Source organism: Acomys russatus, chromosome 26 (genome assembly GCF_903995435.1).
Source record: "Acomys russatus chromosome 26, mAcoRus1.1, whole genome shotgun sequence".
Lineage (NCBI taxonomy): Eukaryota > Metazoa > Chordata > Mammalia > Rodentia > Muridae > Acomys > Acomys russatus.
The window spans coordinates 29,576,435-29,592,801 of NC_067162.1; the positions used below are offsets into that span (position 1 = coordinate 29,576,435).

Consider the following 16,367-nt stretch of genomic DNA (forward strand, 5'->3'; position numbering starts at 1 on the left):
TCTCCAGACTCTTTAAACACATTTTCATTCTTTGTTTGTTTGTTTGTTTTTTGTGCTTGTTTGTTTGTTTGTTTTTGTTCTTTCAAGACAGGGTCTGGGTTGTTTCTAGAGGGGTATAGTTGGATCTTGATGTAGATTGGTCACCATATTCCCCGGGGAACACCACACCAATTTATTAAGGGCAGTAGCAGTTTGCACTCCCACCAGCAATGGAGGGGTGTGCCCCTGACTTCACGCCCTTCACACCATGAGCTGCCATTTGTTTTGCTGATCATAGCCGCTCTGACAGGTGTAATATGAAATCTCAAAGAAGTTTGGATTTTCATTTCCCTGATGGCTAAGAATGGTCAACCTTTCTCTGTTTGGATCTGCACTCCACTTTTAATTGGGTTATTTGTTTCCTTGACATCTAGTTTCTTGAGTTCTTCATATTTTTTGTGTATTAGTTCTTTACCAGATGTGCAGCTGGTAAACATTTTATCCCATTCGATCGGCTTCCTCTTTGTTGGAATAACAGTGTCCTCTGCCATGGGAAGCTTCTCAGTTTTACGAGGTTCCACTTAGTAATTGTTGATCTTAGCTCCTGTGCTAACTTTGTTCTGTTTAAAAGGTCTCTTCCTATGCTGGTTAGTACAAGGATGTTCCCCATACTCTTCTATGAGATTCAGGGTATCTGGTTTTATGTGGAGGGCTTTGATCCGTTTGGAGTTGAGTTGTGCAGGATGGGTAAATATGGATTATATTTGGATTCTTCTATGTGCAGCCATTCAGTTGACTGCTTGTTGAAGATGATGTCTTCTTCCCCCAGTATGTACCTTTGGCCTCCTCATCAAAAATCAGGTGATCATAGGTGTATGAATTTATTGATTGGTTTTCAATTCAATTACATCAATGATCATGTTTGTTTTTGTGTCAATAGAATGCTAGTTATCATCATCAGCAGCAGCAGCAGCAGCAGCGGCAAGAGCAGCAGCATTATTACTTTGTAGTACAACTTGAAATGTGGAAGTGTGATACCTCCAGAAGTTCTTTTATTGTTCAGGATTGCTTTAGCTAATTTGTGTGTGTGTGTGTGTGTGTGTGTGTGTGTGTGTGTGTGTGTGTCCATTTGAAGCTGGAAATTGTCATTTCCAGTTCTGTGAAGAAGAGCATTGGACTTATAAATGGATAGTAGCCCAAAATACATCTCGTCTGAGAGACTTCATCCATTGAGGAACTGGGACAGATACTAGGACTCGAAGTTGGACTCTGAGCAGAGCACTGAGAGTTGTAGGGAAGAGTGGAGGTATGGAAGGTCTGGGAGGGAGTAGGAGCTCCAATGGGTGACCATCAGGGTCTGAGGATCTGGACCCAGGAGGGCTTGCAGACTGATGTATCAACCAAGGACACTACAAGCAGAGAACAATGATCCTTTTCTCAGATGTAGCCAGTGGACACCTGATTCTCCATGTGGCGGGGTGGGAAGGGGGAACTTTCCCCTGATGAACCTCTGACATGCACTCTTGTGCTCACAATTTGGTCACTGGCCCTTGGCAAGATGGCCTTGTGGGCACACAGAGGAAGGGGATGCAGGCTATCCTTAAGAGACCTGACAGTCTGTGGCCAGACAGTGGGGTAGGAGGGCTCCCCACCAGCGGTCTAGGGGAGGGGAATAGGGCAAAAAAGGGAGGGAGGGTGGGAACAGGTTGATAAGTGTGAGGGGATAACAATTGGATGTAAGGCAAATAAATTATAATAAATACAATATACATAAAAATAAAATAAAATGAAACTTAAAAAATGAACCATCTCTTTGTTTTAATATTTTTTGCATTTGTTGTTTATTTCTGTATTATTGATTTTTATCCCTGTGTTTGATTACTTCTTGCCTTTTACTTCTTTTGGATGTAATTTCTTTTTGGTTTTAGAGCTTTTAGGTCGGCTGCTAAGTTACTAGTGTGAGATCTCTCCAATTTTATTTTTTATATAGGCAATTAGTGCTATGAAGTTGCCTTCAATGTGTCCCATAAGTTTGAGTATGTTGTATATTCATTTTCATTGAATTATAGAAAGTCTGTAATTTCTTTTTAATTCTGTCTTGATCATTTTTTCGTTCTGTAGAATTGTTCAGTTTCAATGGATTTTTTTTGTCTTTCCTGTTGTTGTTGGCCAGCTTTAGCCCACGATGATCAGATAGGATGCATGGAGTCGTTTCACTTTTATTTTTGTATTTGTTGAGACTTGCTATTTACCCAAGGATGTGGTCAATTTGGGAGAAATCTTCACGAGGTGCTGAGAAGACAGCATATTCTTTTGCGTTTGGATGAAATGTTTTATAAATATGTTAGGCTCATTTGGTTTATAACATCATTTAGCTCCCACATTTATCTGTTCAGTTCTTGTCTGGGTGACCTGTCTATTGGTGAGAACGGGGTATGGAAGTCTCCCACTATCAGTGTGTGAGGATCGACATGTGATTTCAGCTGTAGCAATGTTTATTTTACAAACTTTTGTGACCCTGTGTTTGGTTCATAGATGTTAGGAATTGAAATGTCCTCCCACTATCAGTGTGTGAGGATCATTATGTGATTGCAGCTGTAGTAATTTTTTCTTTTGGTTCATAGGTGTTAAGAATTGCAATGTCCTCCTGATGGACTTTTCCTTTGATGAGTACGTAGTGTCCTTCCCCATATCTTCTGATCAGCTTTGGCTTGAAGTCTATTTTGTTAGACATTAAAATGCCTATGGACCTGGGGATGCCACTGGGACACTGGACTTGGAGGAATGGAGGGAGAGGTGAAGGTCTGGAGCCACTGGGACACTGGACTTGGAGGAATGGAGGGAGAGGTGAAGGTCTGGAGTGAGCTAACTCATTTCCCTAGTCTGAGTGGCCTGTGGATTCCCAGGGAGTGCCTGTTAAAGTTGGGGGCTGGGACATGAGGGTGAGAGGAAGAACATTAGGGAGGGAGGAGCTGTGGGACCCACTGGAGATGGGTGCAGCTGCAGAAGGGAGGCTGCAGCAGATGTTGTTGCAGAGCTGGGCATGAGACTGGGGCATTGGGTTTGGAGGAGCAGTGGGAGGAGTGAAGATCTGCAGTTAGCCCACCTGTTTCCTTGGCTAGATTGTGTCTGTGAACTTCTATTCTCTCTGTGTGTCTCTCTTCACTCTCTCTTTCCTACATACGAATGGTTGCACAACTGTCCCGTATACACAGATTTGAGATTATTCTTCATTCTAATTTTTACAGTGGTCTCCATCATCATCAATGAAGGGCCTCTGAACAAAGGTGCAGTGGGTCACAGAGCACATGGGGACTTCCCCCCAAACCATGCTACACAGCAGCCTAGGATTAGGAGGACACAGCAGGCTGCCCAGGTCACAAAAAGAAACTACTTCCAAAAAATTGGAACATGGGAGATCTTCCATAGCACAGCCATTCCTTTGGTTGGAAGGAGGGACAGAGGGGAGAGAGAGAGAGGGGGGGGGGAGACCCTGGGAGGGACTGGGAACACAAAGAGTATTAAATGGAGACACTGAATTTGTAGAATTCTTTACTGATTGGAGGAGGCAGGTGGAACCTTGGATGAACCATGCCAGTGGGAACACTACAAAGCACTAAACAGAAAAGCCTGCTGTTCTGAGCCATGGGTGCACTACTAGCCTTGAGGGCTGGAGACAGGGAGCTAAGTTCAGCCAGTCCTCAGGCACCTCATCCAGACTGAGCTGTTGTAGACCCTTTGCCCTGTATTCTCTGTGTGTCCTGGCAGGGTTCTCTGGGATCCTGAAACACCCGTTCATGGCCCAGTATCTCAGCTTTATCATAGGCTCTAGGTGCCCAGAGGGACCTGGTGTTGGAAACAACAGGGCCTGAAAACGTTGCTCAGGTGAATATAAGCGTCTCTAAGTGTGATCTCAGTAGGAGTTTGCCATTAGTGTGGCCACAGAATGACAGAGGGGTGAATAGGAGGCGGGCACTTAAGAAAAACCACACAAAAGTATACAGAATATATCAAATGGATTTAACAGCTAGCTACATAAACTTCCAAACACTACCGAATACACATTCTGTTTAGCAGCCCCTGGGACTGTTGATAAAACAGGTCACATATTAGAGCACAAAACATGTTTTTTAAAAGGCAATAAAGCTCCCAATCCACACAGAAAGAAACTGTAGAACACACAGTCTCATGAAGATTAAACAGCCCACTTTTGAATGGTGAATGTGTCATTCAAGAAATTCAAAATGAATTTAAAACTCCAAGAATCAAACAGCAATGAAAAGGACACAAGTGAAAAGCAAAAGAGCAAACAAAAATCCCCATATGGAGACAGATCAGCCTCAGAGGGCATTTGCAGGCCTAAGTCCCAGTATCAACGCACATGTCCATCTTCTTCTCCGTTTGTGTTTTCTCCATCTGTGGGGTCCTCAGCACACACCGGGATCTCCAGGGCAGAGACAGAGTCCTCAGTTTCCTGCTTCAATTTCTTAACCCCCGCTGCTTCTGTGACAAGGAAGCAACCATGACTTGGGGTGCTTGTTGCTGGTATTTTGAGTAGCTTCAGAGTCCATGCTGTGCCTACAGAGCAGGGTGTGTGTGCGTGCACTGTAACAGGGACTTTTATTTGCCTGTTTTTTCTTTTAATTTTATTAATTTATTCAGATTACAATTCAATTGTTATCCCATCACTTGTATCCTCCCATTCCTCCCTCCCTATTCCCCTCCCCTAGGTCTATGACCGAGGGGGCCTCCTCCCCCACTATATGGTCATAGGCTATCAAGTATCATCTTGGTAGCCTGCTTATTCTTTTTTTGAGTGCCACCAGGCCTTCTCACCAAGGGGAGCTGGTCAAATATGGAGCACGAGAGTTCATGTCAGAGTCGGTCTCCGCTCTCCATATAACTGTGGAGAATGTCCTGTCCATTGGCTAGATCAAAGTAGGGGTTCGATATTTACTATTGTATTGTCCTTGGTTAGTGCAATAGTTTGAGCAGAACCCCCCTGGGCCCTGATCCACCCATCACGATGTTCTTCTTGTAGGTTTCGAGGAGCCTCTGGGTCCTTCTATTTCCCCATCTCCTATATTTCTCTTACCTAAAGTCTCAGTAGAATGTCCTCACATCTATCCCAATCTCCTGGTAAGTGAAGACTTTCGTGGGATGTGCCTTTTGGGCTAGTGCCCAATTATAAGTGAGTATATACCATGTGAGTCTTTCTGCTTCTGGGTTAACTCACTCATTATGATCATCTCTAGTCCCATCCATTTGTCCACAAATGTCGGGATTTCCTTGTTTTTAATAGCTGAGTGCTATTTCCATAGTGTAAATGTACCACAGTTTCTTTATCCATTCTTCAACGGAGGGACATTTAGGCTATTTCCATGTTCTGGCTATTATGAATAAGGCTGCTATGAACATGGTTGAGCATATGTCCTTGTTGTGTGGTGGAGCATTTTCTGTTGTTGTCTTAGAAGCTTCCTGCCTATGTCTGCTAACCTAGGCCTAGTCCCAGAAGTTTGTAGCCCCCATACAGTCTAACCTAGGCCTAGAAAGTCTTCTGCCTCTGAGAATTACTGCTTAATAAGATCACCCTTTCTTGTTCTTACTGAGTTCATAGATGGCTGAGTCAACCAGAGTATTCAATCTGGCTTCCCTCTCAGTCCTGGAATTGTTCTGCTTGGTCTCAAACTCACTCCAGCAATCTGCTCTAATGTTCTGGTTCCTTCTCATTCTCTGGCTAATTCTGCCTTCAACCTCTCTTTTAAAACTCTTTCCTATCCCACTGTATTGCCCTTAAGTAGCTCCACTTTCCTCTCTCTACTCATGAGAGCTGGGCATATTCTATTCTGTCAAATATTCTCTGATTCATCACCTTTTCTGCCACCTAATTAAATATCACTTTCAAACTACAAGCTGTCTTTACCTTCCTTGTTTGGGATTAAAGGCATGCACCACCATGCCTGGACCTAAGGGGTTTTGTTGCTGTTGTTGTTTTACCTGAAACTTGCTCTATACCAGGCTGGCCTTGAACTCAGAACTTCCTTGCCTTTGTCTTCTGGATTAAAGGTGTGTTTGTATTCCAACCACATCACACAGACCTAGAAGGTCTCTTGATGTGATCTCTTGCCAGAACAGCCATGTTCTGAATTAACATTCCTCTACAACTTTCCCCTTTCTGTTTAAGCTAAAAAACTGCACACAGTTTAACTTTTACAGTAGAAACAATTACCAATTCCACAAATGTCCTTATGAAGACTCACTCAGGCATAACTGTAGTGCTGGTCCTCTGTCCTTCAACAACAGTCCATCAGGGTTTTCCAGTCTGCCAGTTTGATGAATTGTCTGTCCCTTTTCAGGTTGTTTGTTAAGCTGTCTCCGTGCAGGAGGATCTGCTTTCGGCATCATCTACATCACTGTCTTTCTGCATCTCTTCCTTGAATTGTGTCTTTCATTTAGAAGCCTCTCCTATTTGGGTCAGATCTTTATCAATTTTGATGCAATCCATTCAGTAGATTTTTCCCCCTACAATCCATTGTCTTTTTCTTTTCTTTTCCTTCCTTGAACTTAATCACTTTATTTGACACAAAATACAATATGGCCACGGGAACATCAAACTCTAAACACAAAGGAGAAGAAAGAAAAACCACAGTTTTACCTGATTTGTAATTAGTGAGAAGCCACTAAAGAAGTAACAAACAGATACATCTTTACATCAGAGTCTTTCCTAGTGGCTGTACTTTTGGAATTCCCACTCTCTGTCTTCCAATGGACACACCTGCCTTGTTCGAGCCTTCAAGAGATGTAGTGGAAATAAAAGGCAAGGTTACTAACTCTGCATGGCAACAGTACACTCTGTGGAAGTAGCATACAGACCTTGCTGGTCTGACATTTGATGCAAAGGTCCATCATGTGGTCCCTCCAGATGGCACAGTTATCAACCACAATACCCCATGCCCAGAGGGCTACTGCATTCCACATTTTAAAAACAAAACAGATGAGGTGGCCTTGCCAGCTTGATTAGCACTGGGTCCTCCACCTTTGCCCAGTCATGCCGTTCTCCTGCAACATTACCTTACACTCCACCTTAGAGCCATCAAGAGATGTAGTGGAAATAAAAGGCAAGGTTACAAACTCACATGACAATAGTGGTGTGAATAGGGGCTGTAGACTTAAGAAGCACCAGAATTTCAGGATGTTTTATTGAAACAAATGTGACCTAACAGGGCCCATGCAGATCCTAAGATAAGTATAGGGATAAGGGACATTGGAAGCAGGCTCAGTAAACTGAGTCCTCAAGGCTCAAAGGAGTCTTGAGGATGAAGGTCACACTCAGAGCACTGGCATTTTCCTGTCTCTCCTCTGACATCTTGAGTGTGACCTACTCACAGAAAGTCTCTCACTTTTCCTGTTACAGCTCTCTGCCCAGGTGTGGAGACAGTGTTCCTGGTTCCAGAAGAGCTTGGGAACTCATGCTGTGCCTTTCCAGGAGGCCAAAGAGGGAACAGAGACACCAGAAGTGACTTTGCCCTGCCTCCTGGCCACTGGCTCCAGTCCCTTCTGAACTTATCAGTTCTCCTACAATGAGAACCTTGATCCACCACAGCAAGCTCCTGCCTACATCCCATTGGTTTAAATTCCTGCCTGATCAAGGCTCACAGGCTCTTTCTGTGGATGAAGCGTGGTCGTCCCAGCAGCTCAGACTCAGGCCTGGAGCTGATGATGCCGCTGAACCAACTGCACAGCTGGCTGAATGCTGTGCTCTTTGGACTCCTGCTTCTCCTCCTCCATGTGCAGGGTGAGGCTCCCTACACAGGCCACGGGGACTGACTGGGGTCAGAGCTGCCGAATTCTGCATGTCCGTCACAGGCTGAGCTTGTGGGAGGAAGGCATGGATGGGGTGGGTGGCTAAGGGAAAGAATAGATGAGTGGTTCACAAGTGTGGCTTATGACCATAGGAAAATACATATATCCAGTGATTTTAGAAACCCTCTAATTTTTTATTGCTACTTCCTAACTGTAATTTTGCTAATGAGTGGTGTCTCAGTTCCTAAGACCATCAGAAATATGTGTTTTCCAATGGTCCTGCCCCATAGGTTGAGGACTGCTACAATAGATAAAAGAATAGGAAACATGTGCCTACCAATTCCCCAAGAAAAGCCCACACATGTTGTCATCCCACTAGCACATAAAGGGTCAGAGACACCTATGGTCACTCCACACTGAGGAGACAGCTCAGGGTAAGGAGCTCTGGAGAGAGCAGTAAACAATTCACAGGAAAGCGAGAAGGCATTTTCCCCTCCTCGTGTATGGCTGTGACTGTAGCTACTACTGACTTGGGAGAAGAGTGACAATAATCTTAAATTTATGGGGCCAAATGACTGAGTGTGTGACTTCATGGCTAGAGAAATTCTCTGAAGCTCCTCAAAGGGGTAATAGGAAATGCTTCTGGCCCTGAGGAACAGAGAAGCTCCCACACTCACACCCCACAGCTGAACTGGGGGCCCTGGGTTCTTCTATGCCCTGGGAACCTGCCTTTCTGGCAGCTGGTCACAGAAAACTAAACCTGATGGCGTCTCTCCATCCACAGGTCAAGACTCATCAGAGGCCAGGCCCATCAGAAACACACACACAGGCCAGGTCTGGGGCAGCCTCGTCCACGTGAAGGACACCAACATTGGTGTCCACAGTTTCCTGGGAATTTCCTTTGCCAAGCCTCCTGTAGGAGCACTGCGCTTTGCACCTCCTGAGGCCTTCGAACCATGGAGTGGTGTGAGAAAAGGGACAGCATATCCGGCCATGTAAGTTCTAAACAGAGAGGGTTTCAGGCACTGGGGTGGGTACGTGTTCTCAGCTCTGGGCCATGTTGAAATGTTTCACCATTTGAGCTATGTAGCAGTTTCCTCTGATATGGAAACATGCTAACCCCCTTCTCTCATTCACTGTGACAATCTATAGGGCCAAATGCAATTGACCAAGGAACAAGTATCTATAAGTGATTCCTATAGTACCTATGTGAGTACAGCAGTCCAATATTGCGATCTTAGCTTGTTTTCAGTTACCATAATAAAGTACTGATGAGCAACTTAGAGGAGTGAACTGCTATTACGTGCTCCAGACCCATCTCTTGGGGGAAAAGACAAGACAGAATTAGGGAGCTGGACACATCACATCCATAACCACTAACAGAGCCTATAAAATGCTTGCATGCATGCTAATGCTTAGCTCATTTTTCTATTATACAATCCAGCAAATGTCACTACAGATAGCCAATAATTTCCATAAAGGGACCTAAAAGTCTTTCTCTCCCATATTCATAAAGAATAGCATCCAGGCCCCTCCCTACTGGAGGCCTCCCTAGAAACAAAGCTCTACCCTGTGTCATTTACATTGGTTGGAACGGACCTAGAGAGGAAATGCGTGTTTACAGGGCATTGTGAGGAGCAGCAGCTAAAGTTGGATGGGAAAATATCCAGACTCACATTTGGCTTTGGTCACCAGATATATCTTGAAGTATCTGTCTGTTACTTTCATCAGGTGTCTGCAAAATCTTGAAATACTGAGTCCAGTGGTCCAGAAGGAGATGAAACTGAACCTCCTTTCCATCTTTATGTCCGAGGACTGCCTGTATCTCAACATCTATGCTCCAGCTCATGCCCATGAGGGCTCCAGCCTGCCTGTGAGTGTCCAGCCATGGTCAGCTTAGGGAGAGGGTATTTCTTCAAGATGGTGAGAAGGGACAAAAGTGACCTGAGCCCCACTGCGGGGTGGACTCTGATGGAGACTCTCACCTTATTTGGGTTATAAAGGGCCTTTCAGCCACACTGCACAGCTGAAACCAGGATATATGGAGTCTGTGTGACAAATACCACATGGCCTGAGGCCACCACCCCTGAAAAGAGGAGAGCCTCCTGGACTAGGGCTGATGCTTCTGCCAGGAGAAACTGAACTGCAATTCTTCTCTCTCATTGTGCTGGAATCTATTCTTTTTTTCTTAACTCTACTTCACTCCCAAATCAGGACTTTTCAGGCATGAACGTTGCCAAGAGACGACCCTAATGTGGGACTGCGGCCAGGGACCGTCTAGAGTAGTTCTACTTCTCTTCCACTTATTAAAAGAAACACAACAAGAGATTAATCATTAGTTAATAAGTTATATTATGGCTTACAAAGAAACAGAGTATTTAAAAAAATTCCGGATAGTGGCGCTCAGATATCAGAAAAGGGAACTAAAGGAAAAAAACCTGTCTTGACACACAGGTGCTGAGCATAAGTTTTGTTAGGGAGAGAACGTTGACCCTGGACAAAGGGAGCACATGCATATTGATACCAAGCCAGGAACTTAGAAGTGATGACATCTTTGCTGTGTGTTCTGTACCCTGTATTGTTACACTCAAAGTTATAATTCAAAATATGACAACACAATAACTTTGCATTCTGTACCTGCACTGTGTGTGCTTGATCGCTCACTGACTTCCTTGAATCTGCTCTGTGGGAAAACATAACCGCAAGCTCCCCTGGCCCCCACTTTTGAAATGAATGTATAAAATTTAGACTGCTTAGCTGCAAAATACACTCAGATGCAGACTCTGTCCTGAGTTTTGTCTCTGTTTGTCACTGCCTTATCCCTGCTCACTGATGCTTCGAGAACTCCTAACCCCAAGGACCTATCCCCGGCTGAGCCGGTCTGTGGCAGTATGGGACACAGAGCACTGGAGCTCTGAGCAATCACAGTCTCCAGCTAGTTGATAAAACCAGGACACAGGCTACAACCTTATTTCTGCAGAATCACTTACGTGCTCTTGATCCCAACATTGAGGTCACCCAAATTTCCACTTTTGGGTTATCTGTTGTGCCATAGAGGGTTGATGATCATTTCCACTTTTAAACCAGAGTGATATCCATGGAGACAGCCCTCTTTGTTCCACTGAGTAGTGACGGCGTTACTTGAGCTATAGTGCTATTGATTCAAAGAGAGATACATGGTGGGGATGGGAACCACGAATATACTGACGGGGCTAGTAGAGGTCCCTGGCCATGGCCAAGGCCCCGAAGTCCTGAGGATTGTTATGTATTTATATAGCTGCACAGAGTCACAGCAGTTGATGTTCTATTAATCAGACCAGCAGATCTTGGGCTGGCTTGGAGCTTCCTGGCATCTCTCTTGACTTCTCCAGGTGATGGTGTGGATTCATGGTGGTGGACTGGTTGTAGGCATGGCTTCCATGTATGATGGATCCTTATTGACAGCCATGGAGGATGTGGTGGTGGTCACTATCCAGGACCGTCTGGGTGTCCTGGGCTTCTTCAGGTGAGCCTGGGCCTGGGCTGGGCAGTGTAGGAGAGCAGAACATTGACAGCCCTTTGAACCTCATCTCTTCCACTTCACAGCACTGGAGACCAGCACGCCAGAGGCAACTGGGGCTACCTGGACCAAGTGGCTGCCCTACGCTGGGTCCAGCAGAACATCGCCCACTTTGGAGGCAACCCTGACCAGGTCACTATTTTTGGGGTGGCACAAGTGTGTCTTCACTTGTTGTGTCCCCCATGTCCCGAGGACTCTTCCACAGAGTCATCAAGGAGAGTGGAGTGGCCCTGATGCCTTACCTTATCTCTGACACCACTGAGATGGTCTCCACTGTAAGTGCCCTCAATCACCATAGCCCTAGTCGGCTGCCTCTGTCTCCGTATTCTGGTTCTCTGGTGTTTTGTTAGTGGGGAAAACAAGGACCATTGGAAATCATTTCTTTCAAATAATTTCTGAGTAACTCAGGGGTTAGTGTCTCCTCATACTGTTCTTCATACTGGGTGAGCATGTTACATGACCAGCAAACTGTTCCTTGAGCCTTTATCAATGAGGATTCATGGGCTTAGGGGCTGGTTCATTGATTTTTAAAAAGCCTAAGGACATAAGTTCAAATCCCCACAACCAAGAAAGGGCTAGAGATAGTAACACATATCTGTAGTAAGATGTTCCTCTGATCAGGTGAGAGGCAGAGACAAGAGAGTCCCTGGATACTGGCAGACTAGCTCAGCTAGTGTAGGCAGCAACAAAACAAAAGACACCCTGTCAAATAAGGGGACGAGCAGTGAAGACTGAGACTTTGCCCTCTGACCTTCATATACAAACCTTGGCACACTTACTCCTTCCCTCATGCATGAAACACAGAATGATAGGTGGAGAAAACGAAACTACCCTAAACAGAAGGAAATGGTGTGCAGCTAGAATGGGCACTGCCTGTTGGCTGTCACCTCTGAGCAATAGGGCAATCGGAACAGTGTATACTTACTCCAATCCACACAGCACACAGTGTAGTGCAGGAGTTAGATGCAATAGAATTGAGCTGGAATTGACAACTCTTGACCCTGCTTGTTCCCTTTACAGACAGTGTCCAACCTATCTGGATGTGAGGCTAAGGACTCGGAGACCCTGGTGCGCTGTCTGAGAGGCAAGAGTGAAGCAGAGATTCTGGCCATTAACAAGGTGGAAGGATTTTTGTTTCTGGGAGATTCTGTCTAAATGATGTGGGATTCTGAACTAAATGCCTCACGTTTATGACTTTGTATCCTTTCCATTCTGTTGGCAAAATGAGCACCAAGATAGGTTAATCTAAATGTTTATTATCCTTAGGGTGAGCAAAGCACCCTGAAACTAGTGAGAATTGAGAAAATGGTGGAAGTAACTCAGTGGACATCAGGATATTCATTTCATTAAATTTCTGCATTGATTCCAATGTCCCTCAGGCCTTCAAGATAATCCCTGCTGTGGTGGATGGGGTCTTCCTACCCAGGCATCCTAAAGAGCTGTTGGCTTCTATAGATTTTCACCCTGTCCCCAGCATCATTGGTGTCAACAATGATGAGTGTAGTTGGACTATCCCCCGGGTGAGTCTCACTTCCAATCCTCTTGGAGGTTTGGATCCATTTGCTAAGCAGTGGGAAATCAACATATATTTAACCCAAGTCCATCAGATCCCACTTACAACTTTCTTCTGTCTCCCAGGTCATGGGCCTTGCTCAGACAATAAAGGAAATTACCAGAGAGAACCTGAAGAATACAACAGCAGAAATGGTGAGCTACCTCTGCTCCTGTCAAATAGAGGGGTCCTTCATATCTCCTTCTCACACAGTGTCCTTATTAATAAAAGTCAGGATGAATGTGATTCAGTGTGAGATCCTCAGAACATGATCCTTTTAACATATAGCTAATGTGATCGCACGCTCCATTCTCTCAACACCAAAGGCTGTTGCCCACATAACCTAGAATACACCTATCCTCATGCCTCCTGCTCTCCATGGTGTAGACGCGGCTGCCTCCTGAGTGTAGTGACCTGCTAATGGAAGAATACATGGGGGACACTGAGGATCCCCAAACCCTCCAAATGCAGTTCATAGAGATGATGGAAGACTTCCTGTTTGCGATCCCTGCACTCCAAGTAGCACACTTTCAGCGTGAGTACAGCCATGGCAAGGCTTAGGGGGAGCACCTCAGTGATGTGGGTCACGGGTGAATGAGCACCGTGGAGCAGTGTGGTTATCCAGATCTCCTCATGTGCAGTTTGAAAGGGTGAAATCTAGGTACAGAGGTGAAAATGGCCTGCTGATACTCTGTTGACTTAACAAAAACAGTCAGCTAGCAAGGCCATGGGCACTGCTTAGCCAAAGGCCTTTCCATAGCTAGTGCTGCACCCTGGAGCTGCCTCTCCCTTTTAACTATTATAATTCCAGGTAACATTATAGCAAGGTATCTTCTTATAAGATACGTATCAGAAAATCTTCTGGTGAGGGGCGACTGAGCCCCTATCTGTCTCCACCTTTAGGTTCCCATGCCCCTGTCTACTTCTATGAGTTCCAACATCAATCCAGTTTCCTCAAGGATACCAGGCCACCCTACGTGAAGGCAGACCATGCTGATGAGGTTCCTTTTGTCTTTGGATCCTTGCTGTTTGGCATGAAAGGTGAGTCCTCTTTACTGTTTTTGAGCTGAATGAGGTCCCTGATGACTTCCTGGGGGGTGGGAGGAGGTCCTGAGCTCCCAGTCATTTGAGAAAATGTGTGTTCTGGAGATGACAAACAAATGTGTACCACATCATGTACCTTCACTCCCCCCCCCGAAATAAACTATACAGTGAAGAATCTGGATGCTTCCAAGTCTAGCCTGCTGACTGCACATTGGGGCAGGAATTCACTTAGAAGCGTGCAGGGATCTTGGATATGGGATAATGAATAAGGGAGGTGACAAAGCCAATTGTTTTTGGGTCAGACAATTGTTGGGGTGGCGAGTATGAAGAGTGAGCAGCCAGTTGCGAGAGGTGGCACACACTTGGATTTTTGTGTTCCTCATGGCTCTAGTTGACTTCACTGAGGAGGAGAAGCTACTGAACAGGAGGATGATGAAGTACTGGGCCAACTTTGCAAGACACGGGTGAGAACACGCTCCTCCCTTAATCTTACACATGTGGGTCCCCATTCATGTCTCTCTTTTGGACGGTTACCTTCTAGCATGTGTGGATCTTCCATTGGATGATAGAGTCTTTTCTATCAGATACCACATTTATACAGATACTTTGTAGGTGTCAGATACTGTTTTTTATTCATAGTGACATGGCTAGTGGACCATAGAATTATAGTACTGTTCTCTAGATCTTTCCTCTTAGAAGGAGACATAATACAAGTCAAGTAGTCTTCCCCCACATGAAGCAGAAACTAGAGGCTGACACGCACATCTGCATATGAGGACACCTGTGCCACCAGTCCCCTTTATCCACTGGCCTAATTGTACCACTGCCTTGACACAAATCAGGGGATCAGGCTTTGCATGATAGTGACCTCACCCATCTTTGCTGGGTGGCATGTCCACAGGAACCCCAACAGCGAAGGTCTACCCTACTGGCCCATGTTGAACAATGAGGAGCAGTACCTGCAGCTGGACATCCAGCCTGTTGTGGGCCGAGCCCTGAAGGCCAGAAGGCTGAAGTTCTGGACCAAGACTCTGCCCCAGAAGATCCAGGAGTTGAAGAGATCTTAAAACATACACAAAGAGGTACGGTGTCCTGTGTGAGGAGCGCTGTGTGGGGTTGGCTGCTGATGGAATCAGCTTCAGGTTTCTAAATCACACTGAGGAACCTGCATTGCTTCTAACATCCACACACTCTCTGCACATGTCTGTTCTTCTTACTAATCACAAATCCTCTTCATGTGACTCTATCCTGCTTGTTAGACCCACTCAGTAAGTGCTCCCATAACAGTGGGAATTTGGGGGCCCTAAAGTGCCTCATCTCCTTTCACAGTCGCCTGGGACTAATCCTCTTAATCCTGTCTTGCTTAAGATCTCATCCTCCTCACCCTCCTCTTCTCTATGACCCCTTAAGTGTGGAGCTAGAGAGTCATGGGACCGGAGGAGCTGTCTAGGAGTAAGAGTAGGGTAGAGGGATGTCAAAACTCCCAGAAAACTCACCCTTAGGTTGTCAGAGTAGGACCACTCCACTTCATGCCCCAGGCTTGCGTGTCCTAGTAAACTCAGTTCTGTGCCCCCAGCTTTGACCCCCCCAGAGGATGTCACTCAACTGGTATCTAGGTTTAACTTCCTTTCACCTTATAAAGCCATGTCCTGCAGCACCTGGAATTCCTCTTTATGCAACTGGAGCATCCTGTGTACCCTGCCCTGGCCAATGATGTGCTCTCTCTCCAAAGTCCTGTACCCACTCCCCAAAGTTTAAATAGCCCTTTCCCTCATTAAATTAAACTGTCTCATTGATCCTGTCTCCTGATAGTCTGTTCTAGTTGTGCTCACGCTACTGAGGTCCTTTCAACCCCAGGGCATCCCCACCTCTATTTCCTTCTCAAGATCTGTGGCTGTGGTGGCAGGCTGGCCACACCATGAGGGTCAGGGATCAGAGATCCCCGCCATGTGTTCACCAAGCCCATACGTGTTAACTCTCCTGCCTTTCTCTGGTGCAATAATGTTACCAGTTCCTATGTTACCTCCCTTTTCAAGGTTTCCCCAGCCCTGTCCTGGTCTGCAGAGTGAGTTCCAGGGCAGCCAGTGCTACAAAGAGAAACTCTGCCTCAAAAAAAACAAAAAACAAAAAACAAAACAAACAAACAAACAAACAAAAAAAACCAGACAAAACAAAAATCCTGTGTATGCTGCCTAGTTTTTTCAGCGTGGCATGAGCTATAGACTTCTGGAAGAAGGGAATCTCAATTGAGGAAATTCCTTCATAAGATCTAGCTATTGGAAGAAAAAAGAAAAAAGAAAAAAAAAGATCTAGCTATTGGTCATTTTTTTAAAATTAGTGATTGATGGGAGAGGGTCCAGCCCGTTGTGGATGGTACCAGTCCTGGCTGGTGGCCCTGGGTTCTATAAATTCAGAAAATCATGGAGTTGG

At 45.4% G+C, this 16,367-nt stretch overlaps 1 protein-coding gene and 1 pseudogene across 1 annotated transcript in view; both read left to right on the forward strand.

The window, feature by feature from the left end:
* The window catches only part of LOC127209532 (acylcarnitine hydrolase-like), a 71,254-nt gene that overhangs the window by 36,819 nt on the left and 18,068 nt on the right, over positions 1–16,367 (forward strand). The gene's annotated exons all lie outside the window — the stretch shown is intronic.
* LOC127209610 (acylcarnitine hydrolase-like) lies at positions 7,625–15,037 on the forward strand (annotated as a pseudogene).